The sequence below is a fragment of the Phyllobates terribilis genome, unplaced genomic scaffold (assembly GCF_046119375.1).
Source record: "Phyllobates terribilis strain yellow unplaced genomic scaffold, ASM4611937v1 Scaffold_7__3_contigs__length_470593459, whole genome shotgun sequence".
Lineage (NCBI taxonomy): Eukaryota > Metazoa > Chordata > Amphibia > Anura > Dendrobatidae > Phyllobates > Phyllobates terribilis.
The window spans coordinates 369,520,998-369,546,211 of NW_027362767.1; the positions used below are offsets into that span (position 1 = coordinate 369,520,998).

General features: G+C 40.1%; 1 protein-coding gene across 1 annotated transcript in view; it reads right to left on the minus strand.

Annotated features, from left to right (window-relative positions):
- Positions 1 to 25,214, minus strand: part of LOC141154852 (5-hydroxytryptamine receptor 2A-like) — a 773,101-nt gene that overhangs the window by 564,468 nt on the left and 183,419 nt on the right. Inside the window, exon 2 of the mRNA XM_073641357.1 lies at positions 18,246 to 18,393. The gene's annotated coding sequence lies outside the window, so the exon portion shown is untranslated. The remainder of the gene's footprint in view (positions 1 to 18,245; positions 18,394 to 25,214) is intronic.

The following is a 25,214-nucleotide window of genomic DNA, read 5'->3' on the forward strand; positions in this document are numbered from 1 at the left end:
TCAGCCCCCAGCTGAATACATAGCCTTTACTAGCTATTAAAATGGGGGACCCCCCAAAAAAAATGACGTAGGGTCCCCCCTAATTTAATAGCTAGCAAAGGCTAGGCAGACAGCTGGGGGCTGATATTAATAGCCCAGGAAGGGAGCCATGAATATTGGCCCCCTCCCAGGCTAGAAACACCAGCCGTCAGCCGCCCCAGAAATGGCACATTCATAGGATGCGCCAATTCTGGCACTTAGCCTCGCGCTTCCACGCTGCCCTGGTGCGGTGGCAGGGGGTAATAGGGTTGGGGTTGATGTCAGCTTATAATGCCAGCTGACATCAAGCCCAGGTTAGTAATGGAGAGGCGTCTATAAGACACCCCCATTACTAACCCCATAGTCAAAGTTAAAAAAAACACAAACACCCAGAATAAAGTCCTTTAATTGAAATAAAGACACAATCCTTTATTGTTCTAAATTAAACCATACTTACCGTCACGCCCATTCCAGCTGAAGCCAACGATCTCCTGCAATAAAAGAAAAATAATAAAGCAACCTCATCCTTACCTTTCCATGGTTCCCACGACAGCTTCAGCTCTGCTACATCGAGATGACAGGCTGGACCGCAGCAGAACGCTGCCATCCAGCCTCTCATCCCGCAGACACTGAGAAGCGCAGGCTTGCTTGCGCTGCTCAGCGTCTCTCTGTGACGACATCCAGATGAGCCGAGTTCATGTCCAATGAACTCGGCTCACCTCATGCACGTCACTGACAGCGTGGGAAAATTCTCAAGCTGAAGCGGTGAGTGCAGGAGAATTCTCCCACGCTGTCAGTGACGTGCATAAGGTGAGCTCATGTCCAATGAACTCAGCTCACCTCCTGCACGTCACTGACAGCGTGGGAGAATTCTCCTGCACTCAGCGCTTCAGCGTGAGAATTCTCCCGCTGAAGCGCTGAGTGCAGGAGAATTTTCCCACGCTGTCAGTGACGTGCATAAGGTGAGCTCATGTCCAATGAACTCAGCTCACCTCCTGCACGTCACTGACAGCGTGGGAGAATTCTCCTGCACTCAGCGCTTCAGTGTGAGAATTCTCCCACGCTGAAGCGCTGAGTGCAGGAGAATTTTCCCACGCTGTCAGTGACGTGCATGAGGTGAGCCGAGTTCATTGGACATTAACTCGGCTCATCTGGATGCCCTCACAGAGAGACACTGTGGAGCGCAAGCAAGCCTGCGCTTCTCAATGTCTGCGGGATGACAGGCTGGATGGCAGCGTTCTGCTGCGGTCCAGCCTGTCATCTCGATGTAGCAGAGCTGAAGCTGTTATGGGAACCATGGAAAGGTAAGGATGATGTTGCTTTATTATTTTTCTTTTATTTCAGGAGATCGTTGGCTTCAGCTGGAATGGGCATGATGGTAAGTATGGTTTAATTTAGAACAATAAAGAATTGTGTGTTTATTTCAATTAAAGGACTTTTTTCTGGGTGTTGTGTTTTTTTTAAATACTTTACTAGAAATTCATGGTGGTCATGTCTAATATTGGCGTGACCCCATGAATTTCGGGCTTAGGGCCAGCTGATAATGTCAAGCTGGCCCTAACCCCTTTATTACCCAGTGAGCCACCGCATCAGGGCCCTGGATGAGTTGGGTACAGCGCCAGAAGATGGCGATTCTATGAACGCGCCATTTTCCGGGGTGGCTGCGGACTGCAATTTGCAGCGGGGGTGGCCCAGAAAGCTTGGGCCTCCCTGCGCTGCGGATTCCAGCCCCCAGCTGCCTAGTTGTACCTGGCTGGACACAAAAACAGGGCGAAGCCCCACGTCAATTTTCTTTAAATTATTTCATGAAATAATTAAGAAAAAAAGGGCTTCCCTATATTGTTGTGTCCGGCCAGGTACAAATAGGCAGCTGGTGGTTGGGGGCAGCCCGTTCCTGCCTGCTGTACCTGGCTGGACACAAATATAGTGCGAAGCCCCACGTCAATTTTTTTTAAATTATTTCATGAATTTCCTGAAATAATTTAAAAAAATTGAAGTGGGGCTTCGCATTATATTTGTGTCCAGCCAGGTACAGCAGGCAGGAACGGGCTGCCCCCATCCACCAGCTGCCTATTTGTACCTGGCCGGACACAACAATATAGGGAAGCCCTTTTTTTCTTAATTATTTCATGAATTTCATGAAATAATTAAAAAAAATTGAAGTGGGGCTTCGCACTATATTTGTGTCCAGCCAGGTACAGCAGGCAGGAACGGGCTGCCACCATCCACCAGCTGCCTATTTGTACCTGGCCGGACACAACAATATAGGGAAGCCCTTTTTTTCTTAATTATTTCATGAATTTCATGAAATCATTAAAAAAAATTGAAGTGGGGCTTCGCACTATATTTGTGTCCAGCCAGGTACAGCAGGCAGGAACGGGCTGCCCCCAACCACCAGCTGCCTATTTGTACCTGGCCGGACACAACAATATAGGGAAGGCCATTTTTTCTTAATTATTTCATGAATTTCATGAAATAATTAAAAAAAAAGTACGTGGGGCTTCGCCCTATTTTTGTGTCCAGCCAGGTACAACTAGGCAGCTGGGGGCTGGAATCTGCAGCGCAGGGAGGCCCAAGCTTTCTGGGCCCCCCCCCGCTACAAATTGCAGTCCGCAGCCACCCCGGAAAATGGCGCGTTCATAGAAGCGCCATCTTCTGGCGCTGTACCCAACTCATCCAGGGCCCTGGTGCGGTGGCTCACTGGGTAATAAAGGGGTTAGGGCCAGCTTGGTATTATCAGCTGGCCCCAAGCCCAAAATTCATGGGGTCACGCCAGTATTAGACATGACCGCCATGAATTTCTAGTAAAGTATTTAAAAAAAACACAACACCCAGAATAAAGTCCTTTAATTGAAATAAAGACACAATTCTTTATTGTTCTAAATTAAACCATACTTACCATCACACCCATTCCAGCTGAAGCCAACGATCTCCTGCAATAAAAGAAAAATAATAAACCAACCTCATCCTTACCTTTCCATGGTTCCCACGACAGCTTCAGCTCTGCTACATCGAGATGACTGGCTGGACCGCAGCAGAACGCTGCCATCCAGTCTGTCATCCCGCAGACACTGAGAAGCGCAGGCATGCTTGCGCTCCTCACTGTCTCGCTGTGACGGCATCCAGATGAGCCGAGGTCATGTCCAATGAACTCGGCTCACCTCATGCACGTCACTGACAGCGTGGGAAAATTCTCACGCTGAAGTGCTGAGTGCAGGAGAATTCTCCCACGCTGTCAGTGATGTGCATGAGGTGAGCTCATGTCCAATGAACTCAGCTCACCTCCTGCACGTCACTGACAGCGTGGGAAAATTCTCCTGCAATCAGCGCTTCAGCGTGAGAATTTTCCCACGCTGTCAGTGACGTGCATGAGGTGAGCCGAGTTCATTGGACATGAACTCGGCTCATCTGGATGTCGTCACAGAGAGACGCTGAGCAGTGCAAGCAAGCCTGCGCTTGCGGGATGACAGGCTGGATGGCGGCGTTCTGCTGCGGTCCAGCCTGTCATCTCGATGTAGCAGAGCTGAAGCTGTCGTGGGAACCATGGAAAGGTAAGGATGAGGTTGCTTTATTATTTTTCTTTTATTGCAGGAGATCGTTGGCTTCAGCTGGAATGGGCGTGATGGTAAGTATGGTTTAATTTAGAACAATAAAGGATTGTGTCTTTATTTCAATTAAAGGACTTTATTCTGGGTGTTTGTGTTTTTTTTAACTTTGACTATGGGGTTAGTAATTGGGGGTGTCTTATAGACGCCTCTCCATTACTAACCTGGGCTTGATGTCAGCTGGCATTATAAGCTGACATCAACCCCAACCCTATTACCCCCTGCCACCGCACCAGGGCAGCGTGGAAGAGCGAGGCTAAGTGCCAGAATTGGCGCATCCTATGAATGCGCCATTTCTGGGGCGGCTGACGGCTGGTGTTTCTAGCCTGGGAGGGGGCCAATATTCATGGCTCCCTTCCTGGGCTATTAATATCAGCCCCCAGCTGTCTGCCTAGCCTTTGCTAGCTATTAAATTAGGGGGGACCCCACGTCATTTTTTTTGGGGGGTCCCCCATTTTAATAGCTAGTAAAGGCTATGTATTCAGCTGGGGGCTGATATTAGTAGCCTGGGAAGCTCCGTGGGTATTACCCCCTTCCCAGGCTTCAAACATCTGCCCCAGCCGTCTGCTTAACCTCCGCTAGAGCCTAAAATTAAGGGGAACCCCACGCCAATTTTTTTAATAATAAATCCTTTATTTTAATACTAAATGACAAGTACAGTAACCAACACTATCACTGTACTTCATATATATGTGACTGACATGTTTCTATCTATCTAATCTATGTGTGATGCTCTATCTTTCTGTTCTAAATTGTCGGGTACCGCTGCTGAATTGCCGGCCGGCTTTTTTAAAGAGACAGTGCATGAAAACACTATTATTTTTTTAAATAAATCCTTTACACTAAATGACAAGTACAGTAAGCAACACTATCACTGTACTTATTATATATGTGACTGACATGTTTCTATCTATCTAATCTATGTGTGAAGCTCTATTCTTTCTGTTCTAAATTGTCGGGTACAGATGCTGAATTGCCGGCCGGCTTTTTTAAAGAGACGGTGCATGAAAACACTAATATTTTTTTTAATAAATCCTTTACACTAAATGACAAGTGCAGTAACCAACACTGTCACTGTGCTTCTTATATGTGTGACTGACATGTTTCTATCTATCTAATCTATGTGTGATGCTCTATTCCTTCTTGTCTAAATTGTCGGGTACCGGTGTATGCCGCTGCTGAATTTGCCGGCCGGCTTTTTTAAACAGAGTGTCTTCTGAGCAGTTTGTCAGCTTTGGGACACCTTTGCAGGTGTTTTCTATGTGTTTCTATGTGTTTTTGTTTGCCTGCCATTGGTTTTAACGGTGTTCGACGGTGTTCTAAGGTGTTCGACGAACAGTTCGACGAACAGTTCCTCGAACATCCCGGTGTTCGACGAACCGAACCGAACCCGAACACTACGGGGGTGGCTCAACACTAGTCTTGACACCATTATAGTAAGGCTGAAGGTGATGTCTATATAAAAGTTCATTAATTATAGTATAACTTTTCAGTAAATCAGCAAATGGGGGGGTAGATAGTATTTTCCTTTAATTATTGGAAGTCTAAATAATATGATCACAGTGTAAGATTTACTGAGGTCGTAGGTCCAGCACTGGTGAATACTAGTAATTCAAAAAGTTACAGATCTGGTCTAGGAACGTGACTTGAGATCAAAATGGCCTTCAGAATTTCTGTAAATTGGCACCAAAAGCAACATTGCACATGAGATGCTTTGTTAATACATTTTTATATTGTGCTTTGTTAATGGTGGGCGAGACCCAAATTTTATTTTTTATGCTGTATAATTACATTGCATTCATTTATACAATCAGTCGTTTTATTGCTTCCATCTATTCTGTGACACATTATGAATTTTGTCTCATGTATGTTTCCAGCATCTCCATTGATTTTATCCCCTGGTCTTCTTAATAGCTCAATATAATTAAATTTCTGAAGACTCTTGCCATGATATTTCTTAATGACATTGATACCATTTTATATTGCACACACTTTTGAAAGATGAAGACAAAATAAATGAAAGCATTAAATAACATTAAGGTCTTGGAGATTTTTTTCACCTTCATGTACATTTAATTTTTACGAGGGCAATCAAGAAAGAAAAGAAGGTAAACCAAATTTTTTGTTAACTTTTAAATGTTTTCTTTCATTTCTCAGACATTATTGCGGAGCACCAATGTTCCACTACTGTAAATATATAGCTTCAATTGAGGTCAATGGAAATCATGTTGGGGATATTTAGCCTCCATACAGATCCATATTGGGCAGATGTTACCATGGATGGACTATGTGACACATTCCTCCTGCTTCAAGAAGTTTCAATATTACGTTTATTACAATGGCGTGATATTGCCAAGAATGTCACATGGTAATGGTTCCAATAGGTGGCACTAGAGTTTAAGTCCTCTTCTCTCTGAAGAGACAATTTGCATGGTAATGTTTGTTATATCTCTATTATATTAGGCATCCAGTTATTTTTAAAGAGTATCCTTCTGAGCAGCTTAGGTTTTGTATATTTTTAAAAAATGTAAATTAGCTACAGATTTAGCGAGGGTTTTCATGACTTGCAACTTTTATGTCTCACCTGGTGAGGTGGGCTCTCAAAGCCATTAGTCTGGACAAACAGGTATTGTGCAACATGGACAGATGCTGTTGGCATAATAGGGAGGTTTGATTGGTAGAACAAAGGCTGAAGAGACTGGATGGCACTTAGAGGATTTGAGCGGTAGCTCACTATGAAGCTGGAACCTAAGTGTAGGAAGACTGGTGATAGCAGCACATCAGAGCATTGTAGCAGAGCACGGTAGTACTAGAGGCCCAATGAAGAGGAGATCAGCAGATTAGAATAATAAAGCTTAGCCCAGTTATGCAGCAGAACCAAGTCAAAAAGGAGGCTTATAACTAGGAAGTAACAGCATGTAGAGTAGATGATAGCTGGTCAGGAGACTCACAATATTGACATAGAATATTTTGTCTGGAGACTTTCTATGTATATGTAACAGAGTCCAGAATATGGAGTGCAACTGGGTTTGACAGAAGACTTTAAATATAGATGATAACAGCATCAGCTTGAAAAATAGTGGCGAGGAAGCCAATTACCTGAATACTCAAGCAATATACAGTCACTTGAGTAGGTCTATAAGTATAGTTAGTGAGATGTCACTAGAGTGCATTAGGTTACTGTTACACTCACGCCCGGACTGACTGGCGTGAGCGTGATTAGTGATCCCACTGTACCATTAACCGAGGTGTGCTTGGAGGGCGTAACTAAGTATCAACCCGATCCGACCAAGGTCGCACGGCAGCTTAGTCGACTCCGTGGACCAAGGAGGAACCGAGCAGAGGGACCAGGTGCGACTCCAGGTCAGACCCCAGTCAGAGTTGTTGACCCACACTGGGGAATGCAGGAACAGGCAGGTTAGACTGGCATACAGGCAGGTCTGTATTGGCAAGTATGGCTGGTATGTAGTCAGGTGGGCACTGGCAAGCACTGCTGGAGTGCAGACAGGGAGATACTGGCAAGCACGGCTGGAGTGCAGACAGGGAGATTCTGGCAAGCACGGCTGGAGTGCAGACAGGGAGGTACTAGCAGGTTGGAGCGTAGGCTGGATAGGGTCCAGTACAGACTGGGAGACAGGTACAGAGCCGCAGATGCAGTAGACAAGCAGAGTAAAACGAAACCGCCGGAGCGGAGGACAAGGCAGAGCAGAGAGGAACTGCTGGTGCGGTGAGCAAGCTGAGCGGAGCGAAAACCGCAGGTGCGGTGGGCAAAGCATAGCAGAGCGGAACTGCCGGAGTGGTGGACAAGGCAGAGCAGAGAGAAACCGCCGGAGTGGTGGGTAAGTCATAGCAGAGAGAAACCGCCGGAGCGGTGGGCAAGACAGAGCAGAGAGAAACCGCAGGTGCGGTGGACAAGGCAGAGCAGAGCGGAACCACCGGAGCGGTGGGTAAGTCAGAGCAGAGAGAAACCGCCAGAGCGGTGGGCAAGTCAGAGCAGAGAGAAACCGCCGGAGCGGTGGGAAAGACAGAGCGGAGCGAAACCGCAGGTGTGGTAGACAAGGCTGAGCAGAGTGTAACCGCCGAAGCGGTGGGTAAGTCAGAGCAGAGAGAAACCTCCGGAGCGGTGGGCAAGACAGCGGAGCGAAACCACAGGTGCGGTGGACAAGGCAGAGCAGAACAGGTCTGAAGGTGCAGGCAGAGAGGACAGGGCTCTGTTCACATGGAACAGACTGGAAAATGCAGGAAGATGGCTAGAACACATGAGGTGGAAAAGGAGGAAGGGAAAAGGGACAAGCAGAACCAGATACACACAAGGTTCTTACTATGAATTAGCGAGTGGACACAAAACTCACAAACAGTAGTACAGAGACAATGAGTTGGAGTTAGGTGCAGGTTCAGATGCAGCAGGAAAAGGGAAGGTATGGACATAGAGAAAAACTGGTAACAGGCTAGGATACAGTTCAGACAGGAACTGCTACTGCAATGAGATACAAGAACGAGCCTGGGTATACAGCCCACAGAGAGGCGGAACAGACTAGAAGTCAGAGATAACAGAACTGGGTATACAGCTCCCAGAGATGACGGAAACGGACAAGAAGTCACAGATAACAGGTCTGGGTATGCAGCCCCCAGAGATGGCGGAAACAGACAAGAAGCAGAGCTGGACCTGGCAACTTCAGAGTCAAGTAGCACACTGAATGTTAGTGTTGCTCAGGCACCCCCTACTGGGTGGAGGGGGTTAAAATATCTAGAGACTCATAGCAGTAGGCTGGAGACGCATTAGGGGTGCGCCCACAGCAGCAATAAGAATCAGGAAGTAACCGGACCGCCGCCCTAAGCAGTCAGTCAAGAGAAAAGCACACAGCCTGAACTGGAGCAAGATTTGCAGGCAGGACTGACAGGTAAGATTGCGGTCTTGCATAGTTGGAGGTGGTGCACTATGCAAGCACGCCGCCAGGGATGTTACAATTAGGAAAACTTAACAATACACAAGCTATTTACTAATCTTAAGTAAGGTATCTATTTATACTTTTTTGTGCCGATATATATCTCAGTGCTGTGTTATCTGAGTCAAATTAACCTTTGCTATATTTGTATGTCAATAGTACCTGGAGGTAGTTAACCTATTAATAATTCAATAACAAATGAGAGCTGATTTGCATACTTTTTCCATAGAGCATTACCAATAAAACTCCACACAAGATCTATGCATAAGGGAAATGTTCTGTACCTTCTATTTGGACTGTTTGGGAGAGAAGGGGTTAAACCTATCGGTAGGAAAAATATGTCTAGTTGTTATTGCTCAAAAAGAAGGGGCTCATTTGATTAGGAAAATTCACTATACTTTTTGTTTAAGTTTGTTTGTTTAATTATCCCAAAAAGTTTTTTTTATAGTCATTAATCATTTTATATTTTATAAAAGATAAATGGATCCAATATTGGGTCTGTAGAGAAATCTCACTTCCTGCAAGGTGAGGAGAGTCTATGAAGTAGGATTAAATTAACTTTTAGCTATCTCCGTGAAGGGGAAGCTCAAAACGTAGTTTTTAATGCAGTCTCTATGCAATGAACTATAAATTTTACTTATCTAAGACATGTGGATCCCCTTGCGTTGGTGGGCGTGTATCGGTGGTTACAGGGGGTGGAAGTTCCATCCAGCTAACGAAAAGTGAAGATCGAGGGTGGAGAAGTTTAGTCGGCTTGTCCCACAGGGTTTCTGGAGAAGTTTGGTCGGATTGTCCCAAAGGGCATGTGGTCCACACAGTGGAAAAAAATCATGGCTTTGCAGAGCTTGATACATGGAGGATAATGTTCACCAGGAGGAAGGAAAGTACAGGCAGTCTGCTCTCCCTCCCTCCCCACATGGTGTAAGAGGAAAATTCAATAATGTTTGGGATTTTGTGGTGTTGGCTGGCGCTCCTCTTTTTTCCTTTTAGCTGTATTTTGATAACTCATCACATTGTTAAGAGAAATAAGATCATTTAACATTATACAAGCTATTTAGTAATCTTATGCAAGGTGTCAGTTGACAGGGTTTTTTTTTAGCAAAGATAACCCATTGCTGTGTTATTTGAGTCAAATTAGCCTTTGCTATATCTGTATGTCACTAGTGCTAGGAGGAAGTTACCTTGTTAATAAATCATTGACTTACATGGCACAAGTGAGAGCTGATTTGAAAACTGTATCCATAGAGCATTGCCAATAAAACTCCATACTCAGTTTGGTCTCAAGAAGAGCTAATCCTCAACCATAGATTCTTAATAATATGAAACACAAAAGTGTTTTTCAAACAGACAAAAATTTATAATTGAATGAAAGATTTAACAAGTCAGTCAAGTCTTACAATTTTGAGTTAATAGTTCTATGCTGACCTGCATGCTTTGATGATTAGAGACTACAACAAACCTTGCATTCCTGATTTTCTTCACTCACTCTAGTCAGTTTTTTACTGCCTGGATGTTAACAAAAATAAAAATCAAGAGAGCTATAGACACCTAAGGGTAGTTGAATTTTCTTTATTATTAATTGGAAATATATTTTTAGAAAGCAGAAAATTATTTGTAAATGTGTACGTGGCCAATACACATGACTTGGTATGGTCTTTAAAGCTATGTGAAACACCTCCCAAAGATTTAATTTTGTATTCATCTGCCAACGAGCTGTTAAAGAAATTTTTTTCTAAAACATTTGTTTAAAAAATGTCTATCAAGAACATGAATATAATAAAGTATATTTCTATAAGAATCTGTAATTGTTACAGATGAGCAGACCAGGATATATTTAATTTGCCTATTCGCTTGTTTTTTCTCAGGAAATGTGATTTGCAGAGAAGGTATTCTCTGTGAATTCAATGTCCTTCATTATTCTCTGTGGTCTTTCCAGCTCACGCTGGAATCCTCAGGCCTCTCACGCTCAGCTGGGACTTCCAGCTTTCATGAGGTTTGAAAGGGTTCTCCCCAAATGTGCAGAAAGTCATGGCTTCATGATGTGCCCTGTTACCTCACGCGTGGACCTCATGAAAGCCTGGTTCAGTGTAAGAAGTCTGGGGATTCCAACGCAAGTGTCTGGGGATCAGAAGATATGGTGTGGATGATATGGATGGCAGTGAGTAGCTGAGGTGCAAAATAGGTGAGCAGTAAAGTGTATATAAGGATTTTGACTTTTTTTAAAACCTTTTGATGGCCCTTCATGGTTTAGAAACATGCCGGCCAGCAGCCACTACTTTGCTGAATCCTCACGGCAATGAATTACAAAAAAATCTGAATTGTGGCAAATGTAGAGTTTTGTAAAATGTGAGCAGAATTCAATTCCAATCAAATTTTTTCACTCATCTTTACTAACTGTCTATTTGTAACTGATGCACCGTTCTTGCGCTGATGACATTTAGCTGAGAGTGATGCAACAGGAAATAGTTGATTTTTCCGCATCATCAGCTTTAGCACTTACTGACTCTATTCTTCCCGGATAATATCCATTATACTGATTGAAAAACTGCTACAGAATTTATAATGATTTCTGTATTTTTTTTTCCTTATAGTCAATAGAACAGATCTCTGAGTATTTTACGATTTTTTTTTCTAATTTAAGACAACCGTCTTGCTTACTGCCTTGGTGACCTTTAAACAACAAAACATAAACCAAATTACTGATATTCCATGTGACAATAGCATTGTGAACTTTTCATTTTACTATTTGTCAACATTCTGCATTTATTTAATAATTGCACATCTACTTCATAAAAGAGACAGTGTGAGCAGGTCTGTATCTTGGTTGCAGTTTAGGAATAGGGGTCTGGTAGCTCTGTCAGCAGGAATGACCTTTTCATTGTAACCTGTCAGCTAGATATCCCTGAGTAGTAAACACAGTCACATGCCGGGAGAGATCACGAACATAAAAGTGGCAATTTTCTGAAAAAATAGTTCTAGCAAAAATCATGGCTTCTTTATATCAGGTAAAATTTCATGTATAGTATATTAAAAAGAAGCTTACCAGATAGTAACCATTTAAATCTAAAGAAAAATTAATTGAAGGTTGACATGTGTGTGAATAATATTTGAATAATGATTCTGATGTCAGAAATTGAAGATTATATAGAGTGGTGCTACATAGACATTGCTTAGCTTTCTATGCAGACACAATTGATCAGGACATGTAGAAATAAAATGAAAAAATAAAGTAAAAAAAGTGAAACTTCTACCAATAATAGTGATTACACCTTGGTAGTGATGTCAAAATACTGTACCTGTCCAGACAATCTGGTGACAGAAGACTATCACAAGTCAGTCAAACAGCCGATGAAGAAAAGCATCCAGTGGTGAACCATATCAAAAACAGCCAAAAAAGTAAACTGATTTAAGTGAAAAACCAAGACTTACTTAAAGTCCAACAGATAAAACAAGAGTATCAGAAACATACAATCAAAACAAGAAGGGAGAACTAAAAAAAAGGCATTACAGGGATAATTTTTGGACACAATCAGGTAAAAAGTTTACAAGGAAAAAGCTTTGTTATGGCTTACAAAATGAACTTTGAAAAAGGAAACCAAGGGGCTAATATTAGCTACAGAAGAACAGGTGATCTAAACAAGAAAGAAAGAAAGAATCTGATGCATAATGAAGGCCAATACCAACTAGTGATCTGGCAGTTGTGATTACTAATATAATAATAATAGCAAATTATGAAGATGAAACACATAATTTCAAAACAGTATATTACTGGTTTGTACACCATATAGACAAGAGCTATGGTAAACCCTAGCCTCAGTCTAATTATTCATACATTTCTAAGAGGAGTATTAGATGAATGATACAATTACTATGTAATGAGGAATACAAGTGTTTACTAAAACAGACATTTCATGAGAGTTGACAAGACAGATCCTATTTATTACTGTGGTGAATCGGCTCACTCGGCTATGCATTGAGGTATAAACGGAACACAGTCTCTTTACATTTTCAGTTGGTTTATTTGAGCAGCATAAACCAATGTAAATTTCATGAAAAAAAACACAGTCCATCCGGCCTAATGGCAAACAAAATAAGGAAAGAGTCCAGCAACGTCTTTGCACCGGCCAGGGTCTGGCCTCTCCGAGTTAGCAAAAAAACGCTCAGTTCAGGGTTAGCAGGAACAAACGCTCTCTGGAGATACTGACCACCTCCTGGGTCAAATGGCTGGCTTTTTATAGCCCCTAAACCATGCCCTGGAGTGGAGATAGGGTGGATAGCTTCCCTCCCAGCACTTAGCTATCCACCTGTAAAGCATGCCCTTGTAACTCTGGCTATTAACCCTCTCTGCACCTAATGTGCAAGAGAAATCTCCATGTTTTACTGAATCAAAAAGTTTCAGAGACACGTATCTCCCCTCCAGTATTCTGCCAGTGACTTTGTCACACTAGATAAAAGTTATGTTTAAGGCTATTCCATAGTTTCATTTACATTGATTTGTATTGAATATTTGACCAATTTTCTCGATAACTTTTTGTTCGGTAATATTTTTCTATAGTAGAGTACAGCAAAATTTTCTGTTTTAAGAATCAAACATTGCCTTAGGAAGTATAGTAACTTTTACAAGCCAATTGGTTGGAATACTGTCATCCAAATTTGATAAGCTAAATGGATTTTCTGCAAAAAAAGATTGTATTTTGTCAATTTGCTCTAGTTACAATTTCCCCATTGTGAACTCTGTGCCCCATGCTGGGTTTTTTGCTGCCTCTGACAGATAACTGTGTACGATCTCATGCAGTTACAACCTATAAACAATACAAATGCTTTTACTTCTCTGGAGTTTGTGCTATGTGGCTTTCATTGTAGACAAGCAGGGGGTCAACCGCTTGTAAATCTCGTACTGTGCAACTAGTAGAGAATCAACCATCATGGTAACACCAAGTGCATCATGAAGAAACTGAGAAATAATCAGATTTGGAGCCCCCATGCCTGCTTACTTGTCAAATTCGATAGCACGATTATTTATCTGATTTTGTAGAAAGAAAAACAAACTCAGTAGAAGACCAAGTTCTGAATTACTATAGGTTCTGATTAAGCTCTATAGTGTAATTTATAACTTGTTCATACAATAAAAAAATTCACTCATTTTTTTATGATTTTCGTCATGCTAAATAGAAAACACATGACCTTCATTGCATGTGTTAACTTTTAAATATTTGTATGTTTTTTAAGTTTTATTACTTTTTTATTGATCAGAATTGCTGACAGGGAATCTGTAACCAGGTTTTTGCTCCCTCATGTGAGAGCAGGATAATGTAGGAATAGAGACGCTAATTCCAGCGATGTATCACTTAGTTTTCTGACTGCAGCAGTTGTGATACAATCAGAGTTTTTAGATGTAACATGTAGCAGAGCTGAGAAAGCTAATCCCGCCACACCAGGCTCTCTATGCACATTGTCTTATGACAGTGAGCTGCTGTCCCGGGTGTATCAAGTGTGACAGACAGTCGCTGTGGATCCGGGTGTAGAAGATCACTGCGCTTGGCATTGCAGATGCCTTCTTGATCCTCTCATCTCTGTAGTGTAGTGATATTCTTCTTTCTTTAGGACCCAGCAGTGACCTCCACCTTTTGCTGCTAATTGACACATCCTTGCTTGGTAGTTAAAAATTCTCAGTGTCTCCATAGAGTCGCCAGAGATAGTTCTATGTTTCTCTGTCCATGTCTGGAGTACCAGTAGCCGGCTACTTTCTTCTTGTACTTCCCTTGGAGGACAGTTGGCATTATCTCTCTGGTGTCTTCTCAAGCTAAGTGTATCCCCTTTGTCTGTGTACCTTGTTGTCTTTAGTTACAGTGGAGCCCGACTAGTGTTCACCCCTTCCCCTCCCTACCTAGGGCCTAGCTCTAGGGACATTCAGGGATTAGGTTTCCTGCTCAGCGATAGGTGTGGAACTTATATAGGGACAATAGGGTAGTCAGGGTGATATTAGATCTGCCTAGGGGGTCTCCATTCCCCTTTCCCTAGTTGTTGGGCTCCCTTTCCCCCACTTCCCATAGTTGTACTCTTGTTCCTTCCCTCACCTTGCGTGACAGTGTCTTATCAGAGGAGAAGGGATAGTCAGACCATGGCTCATGGGAGCTGAAGGCCAGGCAGTGATAATCTCCTGGTGATAAAACATTCATTGTATTGAAAAAAACAGCACACAGCCTAGTGAGTGACACATCTCTGAAATCTGTGTCTCGGTCCCTACCTCATGCTTTTCTCAGATTACATAGCAACTTACCTCAGATTCCCTTTAATTATTACAATGTCCATTTTCATAAGGGGAATTTTTGAAGTCAGCTTTACTTATTTGCTTCAAATTAAACAAAGTGTTGTGCTGTGCTTGATAAAATAAGCAAATCTTTATATTTTGTCTAGAACAAATTTTTCACTTTTATGCTATGTTCCCACGATGAGTTTTTGGTGAGTTTTTGATGTTGCAGATTTTCTACACCATTTCTGCACCTATTAAGTAAATTAGGTTACTTGCATTTTTTTCATTGCGTTTTTCAGTGCATTTTTTTAGAAGCTTTTTTATAGCATTTTGGACGCTTTGGTTTTTGTCTCTTGTTGGTGGGTCAATATTTAAATAAAGTTGCTTGTTTTTTTTATTCTTCCAGGTATTTGGCTTTGACAAAACTTTATTGATACAGTCATGTGTAAATTACATGTGCTTTTGATACACATCTGGCACAGAAATGCACTAAAAACGCATGTGCGAAAATACGCTGCGTTAAAAAAAGGATCACCAAAAACTCACCATGGGTACACAGCCTTATATTAGCCCCTCCCTGATTGGAGTGAGTTTGTGAATTTTGTTTCTAAATTTTAAAGGATATGTGCACATGGACTTTTTTTTTGGCTTTTTTTTAATAGTAGGACCACTCCAAAAAATGTCTGAAAAATTTTTGGAAAACACTTATAAAGACTTCTCCGATTCATTTCTAATGAATGTAAAACCACTTTACTGTTCATTTGTTCAGTGTTTTGAGAATTTTTTTTTTTCACTTCAAGTTTTGAAAGACACCAGGTTGAAAAAGTGATATGCATTGTCTTTTTTCCCCAAGTGGTTCCTGATGGAATGGGCTCCAAACTAGGCACTTTAAATCAAAAGGCTTCCAATCACACTTCAGGAAACAAAATTGTTAAATAAGCATCAAAAACTCCCAAAGATTGCTTTAGGAAATGCCTCAGAAAATGAAAAACTTTTTCAAAAACATACGTTTCCTGAAGTTTTTTCCATAGATAGATAGACTTCTACTTCTTCAGGAATAAGAAAGATGGATCTGAAGGCTCAAATCAAAGTCCCATGGGTTTTAATGAAGGCTTTACTTTCTCAGCCTTTTTATAAGTATTCCTGTAGACATATAGATGGATGTATATATATACATGTATACCATCATTCAATAAAGAGGCTTTACATTTATGGTAATTGAAAATGGTAATAGTATAATAAATTTATAAATGGCAATACCTTTATTGTTTGTGGAGTGCATGATATGTTTGCTATGGCCGAAGAATTAATTTTTCATTATATATTTAGTAAATTTATCCTAAATGGTTCCCTTTCCTCATCTCATGAGTCATGCCTACTATTCTAACATATTATATAACATCATTCATTTATATTACATTATATATATATGCCATACAACCTTGCTCCTTTTATTTGCGAAAGACCACTATTTTGTATCATTTGCTATTGTACAGGTACTGGTTGCCTGTTGGTTATATTACAGTATGTGGTCGCTATCTCTCTGTTTACTATGTGGGTGCTGTCCCTTTAAATGATGGCTATACTAATTGGGTACTATAATGGTTATACTATATGGGCACTGACTCTGCAAAAGGATTCTTCATGCCATTATCCAATACAGGTCTATTCTAGTATATTGTTCTCAATTGTGCAAGCACTGTGGCCATTTTGAAGAAGCTCACAGTATAAGATCAGTGCCATTTTCTTGATGACTTTTGACATCTCTTTACATTGCACAGGCATTGTGGCTATTTTGAAGGAGTTCAAAGTATAAGACCAGTACTATTTTTTTGAAGATTTTATTTGTGTGACATTTCTTCTAATGTGCAAGTGTCGCAGCCATTTTTTTCAGCCCCATAGTAAGACGGTTTCTTGGAGACCATTACGCTTTTATATTTTCCTTTATACTGATAATGTAATCACATGACTACCTGCTCTGTATTGGCTGCATACACTAGACCATGCTCATAGGTCATTAATCATACATGTGACATGGACATATATCTTTGACCCTATTCCGATAGATGCACATTGGCCCAGGATTATGGAAGCTCAGATTGGCTGCAGATCATAATGATGAGGTCGGTCTGATGTCAGACGGGAAGGTTATAAATAGTTGGTTCGGCCATTTCTTGTTTGCATTTGCCTCATTACCCTGATGAAGCCTGTAAGGGTGAAACATGTTGGGGAGGCTCTTTCTCTATTTTAATAGTGCCTTCTTCCTCTGGTCATTAGACATTATACAATAGGATACAGTCTCTGATGGTTAGATAGTGGACAGCAGTCCTTTTGCTTTACGCTGGTTATAAAATTAAAGGTAGATCTATCCAGATGTATATTATAATTGACTCATCTACTGGAGAAATGTGACCATGTGGGATACATCTAGACCAATAAGGAACAGAATATAATTTTAAAGGAAGTCTGTCACCAGAAAACAGTATTAACCTGCAGATATGGGGTTAATCTGCAGGTTAAGACCTTTGCTAACCTGCCCAAGGCAGAGTAAAGTACTGCAGTGTGTATGCACCGGGGCTCTTTGATCTTTCCAAGCACTCGCGCACTGCAGTACTTTGCTCTGCCCTCATCAGGGCAGAGAAGGACGCCTGCGCAGGAGTGCGATGCTGGAGAGACTGTGTGGATGATGTAGGGTCGTGTCATTCACACAAAGTAAGAAGGAGGACCAAGACCAGCGACACCCCTTGGACCGGACTGCTTCCCAAGTGAGTATAATAAAAGCTCTTTTTCTTGTCTTACAGGTTGGATTGGGGACCTGCCTCCTATTCTACATAATGCATCTATTAGTGCGGGGCTAGGTAAAATAGGAAGCAGGTCAGTGAAGGCACAGTAAGCTGTCATAAGAGCATACAGATGAATATGTAAGCGAAGCACCAGATAGAGCGCCCCCCACAGACCGCTCCGGAGCATGAGCGCATCATTATCTCCAAACTGAAAGTAAAGATTACACAAGAACAACAGCACAGATTTCATCAACCAAGGTATCATTTTAATCAGTGCAACGTCGCCCACCTGACAGGGTATGTAGTTTACTGAGCACAATCCTGCTGACAGGTGCACTTTAATGGGTAGAAATTGCTTAAAAATATTTTTTTCATTGAATATTATAATTGGATGCTAAACTAATAGTAAAAATGGACAAACACTAACAATGAACAAAAATTTGATCCAGCAAACTGATGAAAAAACTGTCTGTTTTTTCTAGTATGCCCAAAAAATAGATATCTGAATTACCCCCAAGATGTATATTTTATTAATGCTTACCATATAATTATGATATTACCTATAAAAGCCAAAAAAACACTAAAAATTGAAAAACAAAACATCAATATAGGGTATACATTTTTTGTATTGCTTACTTACGGTTGTCAGGCTCTTGAATTGAGAAAGGACTGTAATGCATCATTTGCAGAAGTCACTGATTCAGGAAGTATTAAACAACATACAGGTCTTATTTGAAAGCAGATGTTTAGCATTGAAGTAAGAATCAACATCAGAATGACACATTAACCTGCAAGAAAAAAATAAATGATCTTATAAAACGGAAAAAGTCTGTTTTTGTGATCTTTATGTCATATACATCACGAGTAGATTGGATGCTTTATCTTTGTATTGTTTTTGCACATTTAATAATTACCGTTCAATGATCATTTGGCATCAGAAAAAATATAAAATAATTGTAAAAAATCCTGTAACACAGCATTCCATTCTTGTTTTCAGAATAGAAACTTAAGAGGAAATTCTGGCAATAATGAGATTTAAGACGTAAAAGAAATAAAAAGTAACAGCATATAAGCTTGGACTGGCCCACAGGAAAACAGGAGAATCCTCCGGTGGGCCCCTATGCAAGAGTGGGCCATCATCCTCTTATATGAGCAGTACTTGGCACAATATACTTGAATCACTCTGCACAGACAATGGCGGCATCTTACTCATTTAACAATCTACCCAGCTTATTGTTATATAAATTTGTTACTGAGGATAATGTCACATTTGCATGTAGCTGAAAAGTGAGACGCTTGAGTTGGTTACGGGAAGGCCCTTGGCACCTCAATCCAAAACTGGGCTAGCCATATTGCCAGACGTGTTACAGAAAATAATAGGGATAATGACAACATTTTCTTCCTGCTGGTCCCCTGAGAATGTCATATTTTGTTTTTCCACTATACAGTTTCAGAGATATAGGGCATTTTATTTAGTGCTGATTTCTATGACCTTTACAAGGAGGCGTGACTTAGAGGATTCTTTAGAGGCGTGACTTTAGGCTGCCATGCCCCCTTAGAAAAGACCATAAAAACAAGCCCTAAATAAAAAAGTTCATATCACTGGAACTGTATAGCAGATTTAAAAAAAATAAAATAGGAATACTTGGGAGGATTGGGAATTAAAGAAGAGCAAAAAAAAGGCCACGTTTGACCTGGTGACAGGTTCACTTTAAGATTCTGGTCTCTATAAAGTGTTATTATTAGGGTTGAGCGAGTATGTTCTGTCCGAGTATGCTCGGGCCGAGCTCCGAGTATTTACAGCTGCTCGGTGATATGGTTGAATCGCTCCCGTGTGCATGATTTGCAACTGTTTGACAGCTTTATTACATGTGAGAAATGTGTAAGAAATAGACATTCCTCCCATGTAATAAAACTGTCAAACAGTCGCAAATCATGCACACGGGAGCGATTCAAACATATCACCGAGCAGCTGTAAATACTCGGAGCTCGGCCCGAGCATACTCGGCGAAAGGGTTAATAGAACATACTCACTCAACACTAGTTATTATAAATATACGTTATCAAAAATTAGCATGTTGTTTTTTTACTCAGAATGTTATTCTAAAATCCCATGAAGGATTTATATGTCTTCGATGTAGCCTTTCCTTGTAGGATAGCGAGAACATACTGAATCGAAGTTTTTAACCCTTTCCTGGCATAGGACCTACTGTATTTCCTATGTCAGATGCTGGTGTATGAAGTGGTCTCAGGAATTCACACACAGCAGGTGCCTTCTGTTGTACAGCCAGCACCTGCATCTAGCAGCAGCAATCGGAGCTAGCTCTGATCCCTGCTGTATAACCACATAACTGCTACTGTCAAACCTCTGTCAGAAGCCTTCAATAAATGTAAAGCCAGTAGGAAATGAGCCTGCTGAAGGCCTATATTACAGCTACTGTATCTTGCTACTTCTGTGAAGCCAAATTATAGTAGTTATAGGCAGCCCTGATTTTTACTGTATACCACACTGTATTGTAGGTTCAAGGCAAAACTAAAGATAACTAAAAAAAAAGTTTGAAAAAAGTAATACAGTTTGAATATCCCGCCTTTCTAAAAACAAACAATATACATATATATATTTGGAATCACCATATCTGCAAAAGTCCAATCTATCAAGATAAAAAATTATTTAATCCAATGAGTGAAAATAATTGAAAAGCCATTTTTTTGATCACCGCACCTTCCCCAAAAAATGCAAACAAACAAATTACACACTTCATGGAATGCCATTAGATGCAACAGCTCACCAAACTAAAAAACAAGAACTCATACAGCTTCATTGATGGAAAAAAACAACAATTGGGCCCTCATATGACTATGTTGCCCAAAACATAAAAAAGTTATGACTCTTGAAGGAAAGGGAAGTTAAAATGTAAGTGCACAAACAAAAATTGGTGGCGGTAGGGGGTGGTTAATACTGTCTTAAATTTACACAGCATAGAACTAGATGAGACAAAAACTGCACCACATTAATCACAGTGGTGTGCACTATGTCATTATGTACATAGGACACATTTTGTTAGCTATATTAGATACTTCTCGTTTTGTGACAAAATAATTGTGCATTTTACAGGATAGTTTAGATTCACATCTCTTCCAGACACTTTTCAAAACTGTCTAGTAAGGCGTAAACGTTTCTAAAACACATAATGCATTTGGGGAGAGGCATATATGCCATTATATCTGTGCAATCTGATGCAGAATTCTAGTACATCCCACTACTTCAGGTGATTTTTCGCAATAAGAAGTTGTTTGTGTACATGAAGAATAACACTATTTCTGGTGCTAATATGATGGTGATGCCTCTGCTGCTGCTAGCAGATCCCATATTCTTAGCTGTGGTATTTTTATTTCTTTTAAACTACCCTGTCCAATGCCAGTGCACAGTTTCTTTTACCAAACATTTTGTGCAACAGTATAATTATTTTTGACATTCTTTTCAACCACAATTATTTAACTCTAGCATAAAAGGATATAACAAGAAATTCCAGGTAGGTACATGCACAAAAAGCAAAATATGGCAGGAGGCTGCAATATATGAGTGGCATGTTTAGTTGTCAAATTGCAGTAGTAAAACAGGTGTACAAAAACCGACATGCACAGTTTTATTTTCTCTTTCTTTTCAACAAAATTCAATCCTCTTCCCAAAAATGATGTAATAAGAAATGCTACAGTACGTAAGTACTTGATTTTAAGTAATATATAATATATATTTTAATTACAGAAGAAAATTACTCAAAAACATATGTATATGCAAAAACTCAGCATAGTTGCTTTTGTTTAGGAGATACACTGGCTCTGATTTCAGATTTAATTTATTTAAGAAATATTATGTTGTCTTGCTACTGCTTTATACTGCATTAATAATGAAGAAAAATGTAGAATTGTAATTCAAATCCAGCAGGAAAATGACCGCCATATCACTGATCAATCACACTGAGTCTGATCCTTCTCCTATCTCTCATCCCCTATAAATTGAATAATGTGAGTGATGTAGTTGCGCAACATATTATTTTTAGGCCTCTTTCAGAAGTCCGATTTTCGCGTACGAGTGCTATCATCTATGAGTTATTCACATGTCCGATATCTTTCCTCCGACTAAGTGGTCCACGGAAAATATTGGCGACATGTCCAATTTTGATCAGAGGACGTCAATGGGTTCGTGAAAGAAAATCGGACTGCATATGGATGACATCCGACTGTAGTCCGATTGTCAAGAACTGTCAGAATGAAGTTGCGTAATTTTTTTTTTTTATTTCTTTGTGTACTTGAAAATCAGATGACACTTGTACAACACCAGAGTCTGATAAGAATAATTGATTGAATTTTCTCCAATGTGAAAAAAAATCGAACGTCTGAATGAGGCCGTAGGAGTATTTGTCTAAAGTTTTATGACTTTGTCTTCCTATCTCTATTGCTGAGCTGTAGTATGTGACATTCTCACACTATCCTAAATCACCTTAAAATGGCTGCTGCATTCCCTGCCTCTACTTTTAGACAAGCAATTAGAGTCTCTCTTGATTGTTTGCATTATATCATGCGATGTGATAACTGCTAGGCATTTTGGATTAGTCCAATGAGTGTTGTGCAGTTATGTGAGGCTTAGGTGGCTGATAAACTCAGCAATGTGTTAAATGGAAGTGCACATTTTTTTGGGCAACTCGTGCAAATTGTTTGAAAATCCTGGGACTTACGAAACTCATAAAATCCTACATTAATGTGATTTGCATCAAATCAATTCTCTTATCTCTAATCTGTACTATAAGTCTGTTTACAGTTTATTGAAAATAACAGTGATTGGTTAAAAACATTTAATATAACTAAAATTGAATACATGAGTTGTTCCCTTTAATGCAGGATTAAAGGACTTTTACCGTCTGTCTACAGAACTACACAACAATAAACTCAGTCATGTTAATCATTGCTCTTTAAAACTTGATTAATGGTTTATTTGCTGCTCCAGGAGATTGTCATTAATTTCATCTTCATTTTCGGCATTGTACATAGTTTGGAATTAAGTACAAAGAACGATGTAGTAATATTTCTGTGAAGAATCAGTCAAAATAGCAAAGCGAGACTGTGAAGAGGAGATTTATGGAAGTACATTTCATTTGTATTTAAATGCTGAGTTTTTAAGCTGCTCAGAGAATGTTATAAATTAAATCACCCGTTGTTTTGAAGATTACTTTTAAACCTTCTGTTAAAAAATGGATTTTCATCATATTTTCTAATCACCATATTTTCATATAAAACCCAGAGTCAAGCATATGTACAGTACAAAGAAAAAGGAAATTGCTTGCAATTGTTTGTTTTGCAGTTAAATAAATGACCTCTGTGGTCACACTCTGCATGGTAAAGAAAAACAGTACTCTTCTGTACAATGAGTGGTTCTCCCAGCTCCAGAACACCTTCAAACAGAAAAACTACAATGACTTGTTTTTCTCCTTGCATTTAATGTGACAGTGATGAACTTTAAAAGCGTCGTCTCAGAAAATAATACATATGGATAGCATATGTACAGTGCTCCGCATAAATGATCAGACCCCCTTTGAAAAGTAAATATTTTGATAAATATTTACTGAATACAAGAAGAATTTCCAAAAATTTGATGAGACTGGGTTTCATTTGGACATTTCTTGAATACACCACACATCAAAAACTACATCTCGTGTTTTGTATGACCTCCATGTTTGTACCTAAAGAAAAAGATGGTGGTGCCATTGTCTTTATGTGGGGCTGCATGAGTGCTGCTGGTGTCGGGGGGGCTACATGACATTGATGGTATCATGTGCGACTGGAGAAAGCGGAGAAGACCCGCACTGCCAGTAGTAAAAATGCAGTAGAAAAGCCTTGAAAGTATAAATGCTGTTTTATTTATCAACCTGTTTCGAAGCACACCTCCTTCTTCATCAGAATAACCACAGAAGTGGTTTTACTACTTTCATCTTTACTTTCTTGCACATGAAATCAACTTTTGTAGATCCACAGCAGCCAGTCTCATCAGTCGTTCTTGAGGAATGGAAAAAGATCGATGTTACAATATGTTGCCAACTTGTTTATTCCATGACTAGAAGACTTGGTGATGTCCTTAAAAATCATGGAGGTCATACAAAATATTAGATGTTGTAGTTTTTGATGTGGGGTGTATTCATTTTTGCATCAACTCATTTACAGGCAGAGTGAGAAGGCTGCAGCCAGCCAGGGTCTAGGTGATCATTGGGATTCTTCTGATATGCCTTCTCTATAAGTGGCAGAACCCCCCCCCCCCCCCCACCTACAAATAAGGCTTTGACACAGTAGGAGTACTTCTCATTTTACATATTCATTATGCCTTGAAATAATTATAATTTCATATTTGTATATTACTGAGTTTTTATTCTGCATGGAATCCGATGTCCTGAAATGAATCTTTACAAACAGCATACTGGCAAGACATAATGATAATTGCTGGATATTTTTCCGGCCCGCTTTTCATACCATGTTCCCTTTCTGATTGATCCAAACACTATTTCCTCCCTTTTGAGTTTGTCACTAGATATGACAAGTGATGTGTTTTCTGAATAGATGGGAAAACACACGCATTAACCATCTAATGATGAGGAGAGGCAGACATATTATTTATTACTTGATATTTCTTTTGTCTGCAATGTCTGCAATTTTTTGTCTGATATCAAAACGGATTGTGTTTTGCATGAAATCCATCACAGCAAATGAAAAGCAATACACAGCTAGGATTCACATATATTTCTGCCATCTAAAATATTAAAATACACATTACATTACAAAATATCTCCCCAAAAAAGTGAGAATTTTGCTAAGACTGAATCTAACCTCAGTCCTTGTAATAATAAATATTCAAATCTCATATAGCAAAACAATAGTACTCCATCCTTGTCCTGCCTGGGTGTAGCACCAAAACTGTTATAAACTTCCTTTATTATGTAAATCCATGCAAGAAACTTTCCTTTTCTAGTCTAGTTTGCAACACTGTTCCCAGAAAAACAGGAGCATCAAACAGAGATCTTTTATTATGACTTCCCCTATGGTATAAATACACAGACAGAAGATCTGTCACTCACCATAATTCACAATACACACTGCATACATTATTAAAAAGACCTGATGAGATTGGTGCATTTACTTTTGAAATCCATATAAAAATGAATGCATAATCTTGATATTATGGTGACCTCCAGTTCGACTTATTTGCTCAATTCATTATCTGACAGGTACATTTTCTGAGAGGCATATGCAGCCATTCTGAGATGTATTCTCACATTAAGTAAACACCCGTCTCATCAAGTCCAAGATATGTATTAGAGGGGTGGTCCCACGCAAAATTTTATTTTAATCTTAAGTCTCTATCAATTTAATGTCATAATTTGTGATGGGTGAGCACTAAAATGCTGGGGTGCTCGTTGCTCGGATCGAGCACATTGGAATACTCGGGTGCTCGACCCGAGTAACGAGCCCAATGTAAGTCTATGGAAAACTCGAGCATTTTTCAGGCGGCTCCCCCCGGCAGTCTGCAGAGGGCCTAAAAATTGCCCAAATCGATAGGAACAGT